Source organism: Psammomys obesus, unplaced genomic scaffold (genome assembly GCF_907164565.1).
Source record: "Psammomys obesus unplaced genomic scaffold, mPsaObe1.curated_primary_1811, whole genome shotgun sequence".
NCBI classification, from domain to species: Eukaryota; Metazoa; Chordata; class Mammalia; order Rodentia; family Muridae; genus Psammomys; species Psammomys obesus.
In genome coordinates this window covers 893944-902624 of record NW_026592732.1, presented here as the reverse complement: position 1 = coordinate 902624, position 8681 = coordinate 893944, and positions in this window count along the sequence as shown.

The following is an 8681-nucleotide window of genomic DNA, read 5'->3' as shown; positions in this document are numbered from 1 at the left end:
CCCTGCCTAGAATCCCCCAGGGAGGGGCTGGGGTGTGGCTCAGTGGTAGAGCCCCTGCCTAGGATCCCCAGTGGGGGCTGGGGTGTGGCTCAGTGGTAGAGCCCCTGCCTAGAATCCCCCACTGAGGGGCTGGGGTGTGGCTCAGTGGGAGATCACCTGCCTAGAATCCCCTAGTGAGGGGCTGGAGTGTGGCTCAGTGGTAGAGCCCCTGCCTACAATCCCCCAGTGAGGAGCTGGGGTGTGGCTCAGTGGTGGAGCCCCTGCCAAGAATCCCCCAGTGAGGGGCTGGGGTGTGGCTCAGTGGTAGAGCCCTGCCTAGGATTTCAAACTCTAGATGTATATAACACTACCAGATTTTATTAAAAGGACAGACTTCTTGGTCCCTCAATCCAACAAATGTTAGTTGGTGTATCCAAGTAACTAATTTCCAATGGATAATAAACATTCACTAAGGAGCTGGAGAGATGGCTCAGAGGTTAAGAGCACTGACTGCTCTTCCAGAGGTCCTGAGTTCAATTCCCAGCAACCACATGGTGGCTCCCAACCATCTATAATGAGATCTGGTGCCGTCTTCTGGCATACAGGTGTACATGCAGACACACATTATATATATATAATAAATGAAAAAATAAACATTCACTAAGACCTTATAGGTATTTAGTGCCCTTTTCTAGATAAAGAACTAAGAGCCATGGGTAGTAAAGCAGGTTGCAAATGTACAATGGGTCATGCAGGCTTTCTAAAGGAGAACGAAGCAAGGTGACACTAGTTACTTCCTCACTGATCGCTGACCATCCTACAGTGCTTTCCCTCACCGAGTAGTTCTGGAGTAGACCTGAAAAAAAGGAGAACTTGAGAAAGGGTGTTCCGGCTTTATTTCTAGAATTTAAAGGATAGCTTTATCCAATTTAAAGGATTTAAAAGATAGCTTTTTCTTTCTTTCTTTCTTTCTTTCTTTCTTTCTTCCTTCTTTTTTTTTTTTTTTTTTTTTTTTTTGAGACAGGGCGTCACTGGGTAGCCATGACTGGCCTGGCCTGGAACTCCTTAGTTCGAGGCAAGCCAGCCTTGAACTCACAGAGGCAAACCACATGTCAGCTTGAGCCCAAGCCCTTTGTTCCTTGCTCTGACATAGGGTCCCAGGTGACAGCTGTTAGGAACACCCACAGTCCCGCTATCGACAAGACCTATATGTTTGTGCTTGAACGGAAGCGATGTAGGGCACTTGCCTAGCATGCCAAGCCCTGGGTTCAATCCCACATAAACTAGGGGTGGTGGAGACTCACCTGTCACCTCCGCCTTGGAAGATGGAACCAGGATCAGAAGTTCAAGGTGATGACACAAGCCAGGGTCATTGGAGAAGAAGGGTTTGCAGCTGAGAAAATGCCTCCGTTAGGTTGGCCTGTCGGCAAGTCCGTGTGAGCGTTCTCTCCATTAATGGTTGCTGTGGGGGTGCCCAGCCCAGGGCGGGCGGTCCTGGATGGTAGCAGAGAGCAGGCTGGGCAAGGCACAGACAGCAAGCCAGTAAGCACTGTTCCTCCATGGCCTCTGCTTCAGTTCCTGCCTCCAGGTTCCTGCCTGACTTTCTTTTCTTTCTTTCTTTCTTTCTTTCTTTCTTTCTTTCTTTCTTTCTTTCTTTCTTTCTTCCTTTTGGCAGAGGGAGAGAGGGTTTCAAGACAGGCTCTCTCTGTGTAGCCTCGGCTGTCCTGGACTCACTTTGTAGTCCAGGCTGGCCTCAAACACACAGAGCTCACCTGCTCTCCCCTCCCAGCATGCTGGGATCACAGGCGTGATCTGCCACACCTGGAGCCTGGTCTCCTCAATCGTTGCTGATTTCTCAGCTCCAGCTGACCAGCATGGAGCAGCCCAGCACAGCAGAGGTTTCACTTTAGTAGTCCTGGCATCTTGTTAATCACAGTCAATTTCTCAACCCCAGATAACCAGAACCACAGAACCTTAATTCAAAATAGCAAATGGCTCCAATAGTCTTTAAACTTCCCTTTGAAAGGTCACAAGCCCGGCCTCCATCTTCTGCATTGCCCTTGGCATTCCTGTCTTCCAAACACCCACAGAACAGCTCGCTGAGATCTCAGCACTCAGCGGCTTTTCTTGCACAAATCTCAAAGTCCTTCTCCAATCCTCCTCCAAACATGGTTAGGTCTGTCACAGCAATATGCTGCTCCGTTATATTAGTTAGGGTTACTATTGCTGGGACGAAACACCACAACCAAAGCAACTTGGGGAGGAGAGGGTTTATTGGGCTTGTATTTCCATCTCTCTGGCACACACCTATACTCCCAGCACTCAGAGAGGCAGAGGCAGGAGGATCTCTGTGACCTCAAGGCCAACCTGGTCTACAAAGTGAGTCCAGGACAGCCAGGGCTACACAGAGAAACCCATCTCCAAACAAACAAACAAAATCCATATCATCAAAGGAAGTCAGGACAAACACTCACGCAGGGCAGGAACTAAGGCGGGAGCTGATGCAAAGGCCGTGGAGGGTGCTGCTGACTAGCTTGCTCCCCATGGCTTCTCAGCCTGCCTTCTTACAGAGCCCAGGATCATCGGCTCAGGGATGGCACCACCCACAGTGGGCTGGGCCCTCCGCCATCCATCACTAATTAGGAAAAATCTGAATCTTATGGAGGCGTTTCTCTCAGTTGAGGTTCCCTCCTTTCAGACAACTGTAGTTTGTGTCAAGTTAGCATAAAACTATCACACACACACACACACACACACACACACACACACCAAGTTACTTTTTTACCACAACAACAGATTGCAGCCAAAGACAGTGGGCTCCCTACTTCTTGAGGCTGGCATGGCGCCGTGCCCGGCCACACAGCCAAAGCACTTTCAGATCTGTCCACCTGGGTTTCTATGGCTGTGGTGAAACAGCACGACCAAGGGCAACTTGGGAAGGAAAGGGTTTATTTTGCTTACACTTCCACATCACTGTTCACCACTGAGGAAAGTCAGGATAGAAACCAAACAGGGTGGGGGGTGGACTGGAGAGATAGCTCAGAGGTAAAGAGCACTGGCTACTCTTCCAGAGGTCCTGAGTTCAATTCCCAGCACCCACTCGGTAGCTCGTGGTGATGAGATCTGGTGCCCTCTGCTGCCTCGCAGGTGTACATGCAGGCAGAACACTGTATACATATTAAGTAAATCTTAAAAAAAAGAAAAGAAACTCACTTGGTGTTCTGGAGGGCTCAAAGCAGAGGGGAAAAGTGTAGAAGGCCTTCAGGAGGAAGAAGGTTCACCTTGGGGTCCAATGGAGCTGGAGAACAGCCCCTCCATTCCCATGCATTCATTAATTTGCTAGTTTTATATGAGCTAAGTTTTTAGGAAGGGAGTAAGAGGAGGAGGAAGGCGATCTGGATCTGGGAGGCACTGGAACCATCCTCTGAGCAAGACAGAGGCCTTCGGTAAAGATCCAGGCCCTGCTCCCGCCCCAGAGCAAGGAGCGGTTTGTTGTTGTTTTGTTTTTGTTTCTGCTTTTTTTTTTTTTTTTTTTTTTTTATTTAAGATTATTTTATTGAGGAGTGTGAGACAGGGGGAGGTGAGGGCCTCCAAGCCTCCCCAGGCCCCACCAGGGGGAATAGACCCCTCCACCTCCTCCTGAGTCGCTTCTTCCCGCATTATGGAGGACTTTGTGCAAACTCTGCCCCCGGGGAGCTGGGGGGAGGAGGAGTTAGGTGGCAGCAGCAGCCAGGATGGCCGTGCTCCAGGGTCCTGGAGGGCTTGTAGGGCTCCAGGGGAGGGCGGACAGAGAAGGGGCTGACCGGCCGCTCCCCAACCCCGTGGGCTAGCAGTGACAGGCCTTCGATCCGGTGCAGGCATTTGGCCGGGATCCTGTGGCGAGCCTCACGCACCGTTCTCAGGGTCGGGAGGGGAAGGTTGACAGTGGTGCCCTGGGTGTCGCTCGGGCAGTCCCTGGACCCACCACTCAGTCTCACAGAGGGACAAGGATTCAGCGGGGCACACACATAGGGAGGTGGTTGGTTCAGGGTCCTTGAACTGTCCGCTGGTCAGCGTTCACGCTCCCCAGGCCGCGCACCTGACGCTTCTGTGAGATGACGGGGCTGCTCGTTCTGTTTTGAGACAGGGTTTCTCGGTGTAGCCCTGGCTGTCCTGGTTGTGTAGACCAGGCTGGCCTCCGACTCAGAGCTCATCTGCCTCTGCCCCCCAAGGGCTGGGACTAAAGGCGAGCGCCATCATTGTGGCTGCTGATCTGGTTGTTGGTGTGCAAGCGGCCGCCCAGGCCCCGCTCCGCAGCGGTGGGGGAGTTCAGGAGGCTGGGTGCGTAGCTGCTGGGTGCTGCGTTCACCGCCGAGGAGCTCGGGCCTCTCACCAAGCTCGGAACCGCGGCTCATGGCGTCCTCGATGCCAGGCAAGGCCCTCCCGCATCGGCTTCGTGCTCTGCCTGGGGTCCTCCTCCACGCCCAGGCTGGGCTCCATCTCCCTAACAAAGCGCTTTCCTCGCCTCCTCGCCAGCGGCCACCTGGAAGGGCTAGTCCAAAGCTTGGGATGTGAGCTGGGGCTGTGGAGACGGCTCACTTCCCTAGTCAGCTGGCCCGCCTGGCTGCAGCTGCAGGCGGCCTCACCCTGGCCGCCCTCGTCCCCGAGAGGACCCTCTTCAGGCTGCGCTGCTAAGCAGGGGTTCCAGCCGCTCCGCAGCAGATGCGTCCCCGAATGCCCGGCTCAGCACCACCCGCTTCCCCACCTCTGCCGCCATCTTGGCGCTTTCTTCTTCTTTTAAAATTTTTTCTTACTGATTTTTACTTTATGTTCATTGACGTTTTGCCTGCATGTACGTCTGTGTGAAGGAGTTACAGTCGTGAGCTGCCATGTGGATACTGGGATTTGAACCACCGAGGTCTTCTGGAAGAGCTGCCAGGGGCCTCAACCTTTGAGCCATCTCTCCAGCCCCAGAAACCTCTTTTTATGTACTTATCGACAGTTTCTCCTCTCTCCCTTTCTTTCCTCCTTTCTTTTCCGTGATTTGGTTTTCTCTGTGCAGCCCTGGCTGTCCTGGAGCTCGCTCTGTAGACCAGGCTGGCCTTGAACTCAGAGATCACCTGCCCTGGAATCAGAGGCGAGCGCCAACACTGCCCTTTGGCAGTTTGGGGTATCTGTGTGTACGTGTGGCGGGGGAGGGGCAGGTCTGTGCACCTGTGCGACTGCGCAGCAATGGCGACAGGAGAAAAGTCAGGAGTCAGTTCTCTTCCTTGTGCTGTGCACTCCAGGGACCCGGCTCGGCCATCAGACGTGACAGCAAGCACTCTGGAGAAATGACTCAGCAGCCGAGAGCACCGGCTGCTTTTCCACAGGACCCATTCCATTCCCAGCACCCACACGGTGGCTCATGACCATCTCCAGCTCTGGAGGACCCGACGCCCTCTTCTACACTCTGCATGCACCAGGCATGAAACACATGGCACAGACATACATGCAGGCAAAACCCTCTTACACACAGAATAAAATTAAGCCGGGCATGGTGGTGCACACCTTTGATCCCGGCCCTCCAGAAGCAGAGACAGATCTCTGTGGGTCCGGGGCCAGCCTGGTTGGCACAGTGGTTCCAGGACAGCCAGGGCCACACAGATAGGGAGGTGGGGCTGGGCTGAAGTGTGACAGTTAGAGCTTCCAGTGGGGAAGGTGCCGAGGGAGCACACCTTGCTCCCAAGCCTGACAGCCCGAGTTCAAGCCCCAGGCCCTGTCCTCTGGGCCACGTGCTGCCGTGGCCTTCACAAGCAAATACATGCAATTTTTTCAAAAAAGAAAAACTTTATTAAGTAGTGGGGCCTAAAGAGAAGGCTTAGTGTTCCAGAGGGAGTCAACCCCCTGTATTTTACCTCCAGAGGATCTTCTGGACTCTTCCAGAGCCTTCACTCACATGTACACACACACACACACACACACACACAAACACACAAACATGAGACCCTATCTCAAACAACAACAGGGCTTATGAGAAGATGGGTCAGAGGTTAAGAGCACTGTCTGCTCTTCCAAAGTCCCTGGGTCCAATTCCCAGCAACCACACGGTGGCCCCCAAACATCTATAAGGGGATCTGGTGCCCTCTGCTGGCGAGCAGGTGTACATGTAGTCAGAGTACACATGCTTTTTTTTTTTTTTTTTTAATCCATAACAAGTAAATTTAAAAAAGAAAATAACCCGGTCGTGGTGGTGCACCCCTGTGATCTCAGTGCTCAGGGAGGCAGAAGCAGGCGGATCTCTGTGAGTTCAAGGCCAGCTTGGTCTACACAGAAAAACCCAGTCTTAAAAAAAAAAATTACAACGTGACAAAGGCTTGGCTGTCCTGGGTGCTTGTCAGCCCTCTCTGTTTAGCTCTGGAGAGGCCTGTTTGTTTCTGGGGAACTCTACCACAGAGCTGAACCCCCAGCCTCGATCTCTTTCTTCGTTTCTTTGTACTTTGTACTTTGTTTCCTTGTCTTGTCCTTTCAGACAGGGTTTCTCTGTGTAATGCTGGCTGTCCCGGAACTCACTCTGTAGTCCACCAGGCTGGCCTCGAACTCAAAGACCCACCTGCCTCTGCCTCCCGAGTGCTTGTGACTGAATCAAAGGCATGCACCACCATGCCTGGCTTCTTTGTACGTTTTGTGAGTGCACAGGTGTGCAGTTGTTTAGAGGTCAGAGGGCAACCTGGGGAGCTGGTTCTTCCCTTCTGCCATGTGTGTTCAGGAAATTAAACAGCTCATCTGGCCTGTGGCACCTTACCCACTGAGCCATCTTGCCAGTCCCATCCCTTTTAGAGCCTCTGCGCCTGCGTTCGTGCGTGTGTGTGTGTGTGTGTGTGTGTGTTCCCATGCACGCCGAGCTTCCAGTGCACCTGGAGGTCAGAGGGCCATCTCGTAGGTTGCTTCTTCTCACCCTGAGGCAGTGCCCGGCGGGTGGCCACCAGCTCCAGGGACCCCGGGAGGAGTGCAGCTACCACAGACACACACAACGCCACCTTAGACCTACGTCATTTCTGAGGATTCCGACTCCCTGAGCCTCTCCCCCAGCCCAGCCAAATTTAAATTCACTTGATTTTGTTATTTTATTTTAGAGGCAGGGTCTCCCTCTAAAGCCCAGACTGGACTCGTTTTCTAGCCAGCTTGTGCAAGCCTGTTGCCTCAGCGTCCCAAACGCTGGGATTAACAGGTGAGCGCCCCCACAGCCCGCAGGCTCTATTTTCATTTATGATATTGGGTGCTGAGGTGGACAAGTCCCTGGACTGTGGCGCTCCCTCAACGGCTAAGACCTGGGTGGGGGAGGGGCCGGGTGCCCATGCTGAGTCCTGACCGTGGTGGAGACTTGGCAGACTGTCATTCTCGCCTGGAAAGGGAGATGGTCAAAGGCTGAATTGCCGTCTCTAGAGGGGACACTCCAATCGAACCACTACGCAGATTGCCCCAAGGGTCCTGAAGGGTGCCAGGGGCCTCCCGAGGGCGGGGATCGTGGGGCAGGATGGAGAGGCCGATACGCGACCAGCCTGATGTGGTCGCGGGGCGAGGCAACCCAGACGCGCCGGGCCAACCAGACCCAGGGATGGGAACTCTCCGGCAGGCAGAGGCGCGCGGGCCGGCGCGGGGCGGGGCCGCCGGGGCGGGGCCAGGCCAGGCCCCGCCCCTCGCCGCCGCTGTCCGTGGTCTCCAAGTCTGCGAGGCCGCCGCGGCCGCCGAGAGCCGGGCTCCGCAGCCCGCGCGCCCCGGGGTCTATGGAGCGGCCCCTCCGCGCCAGCCGGCCGGCCCCACGCCGCGCCCCGAGCCCGCCCCTCGGCCAGGTGAGCCCGCAGGGGGCCGAGCGCGCGCGGGACTCCTGGAGGCTCGGCGGGAGGGAAGGGGGACCCCCGGGTCCTCCTGGGGTGCGGGGCCAAGGCCGGTGACCCGGAGGCCACGGCGTCTGGACGCCTGTGCCGCCGGGGTCCGGAGAGCGGTGGAGCGTGCTCGCCGGAGCCCCGGCCACACGGGCTCGGGGGACTAGACGTCAGTGCGTCTGGGGGAGCCTTGGGGGCCACCTGGATGCCGGGGACACGAGCGGCCTGGACGCCCGACCGTGGAGAGGGAAGAGCCAGCTGGACACGTCCCTGGTTCTAGGCGATCTGGATTTGGGGACAGCCGGGCCCCGAGTGTCACGTCCGTCCCGGGGTCACCGGCCAGGCTCTCACGCCCCGGTCTGCGGGGGTGGGGGGGAGTTGCAGGTTGGGGGTTGAGCAGCCGGGTCAGGAGGCGCCACCTCGAGGGGCCCGGGCGCTTCCTGGGCGGGACGTGGGGCGGGGTCCCTGGGTGCGCGCTGCCCCCGCGGCCCGGGCTGGGGAGCGGGACGCGGCTGCGGGCCCTGGGCGTTGGGGGCCCCCGGGGGGGCCGGGGCCGGGAGCGTCTGGGCCCCGGCGAGGCGCCCGCCCCGCGCGCGCAGCTTGGGCATGCCTGGCACGCAGCGCGCGGGCCGGTCCGATCCGTATGCGCGCCGCGTGCGCCCATTGGTATGCGGGAGCCGGCCCGGCGCGGGCGTGCGGCTGGCGGGCGGCGCGGGGGCGGCGGGGCACGTCCTCGCCGGGGCGCCGGGGCGGGGACGCGGCTGCCGGGAGGGAAACTGAGGCACGCGTCCGCGCCAGCTCCCGGGCGCGCCCGAGGGGCACCCGCGCGCACCTCACTTTCCCCAGACACTCTTCCCC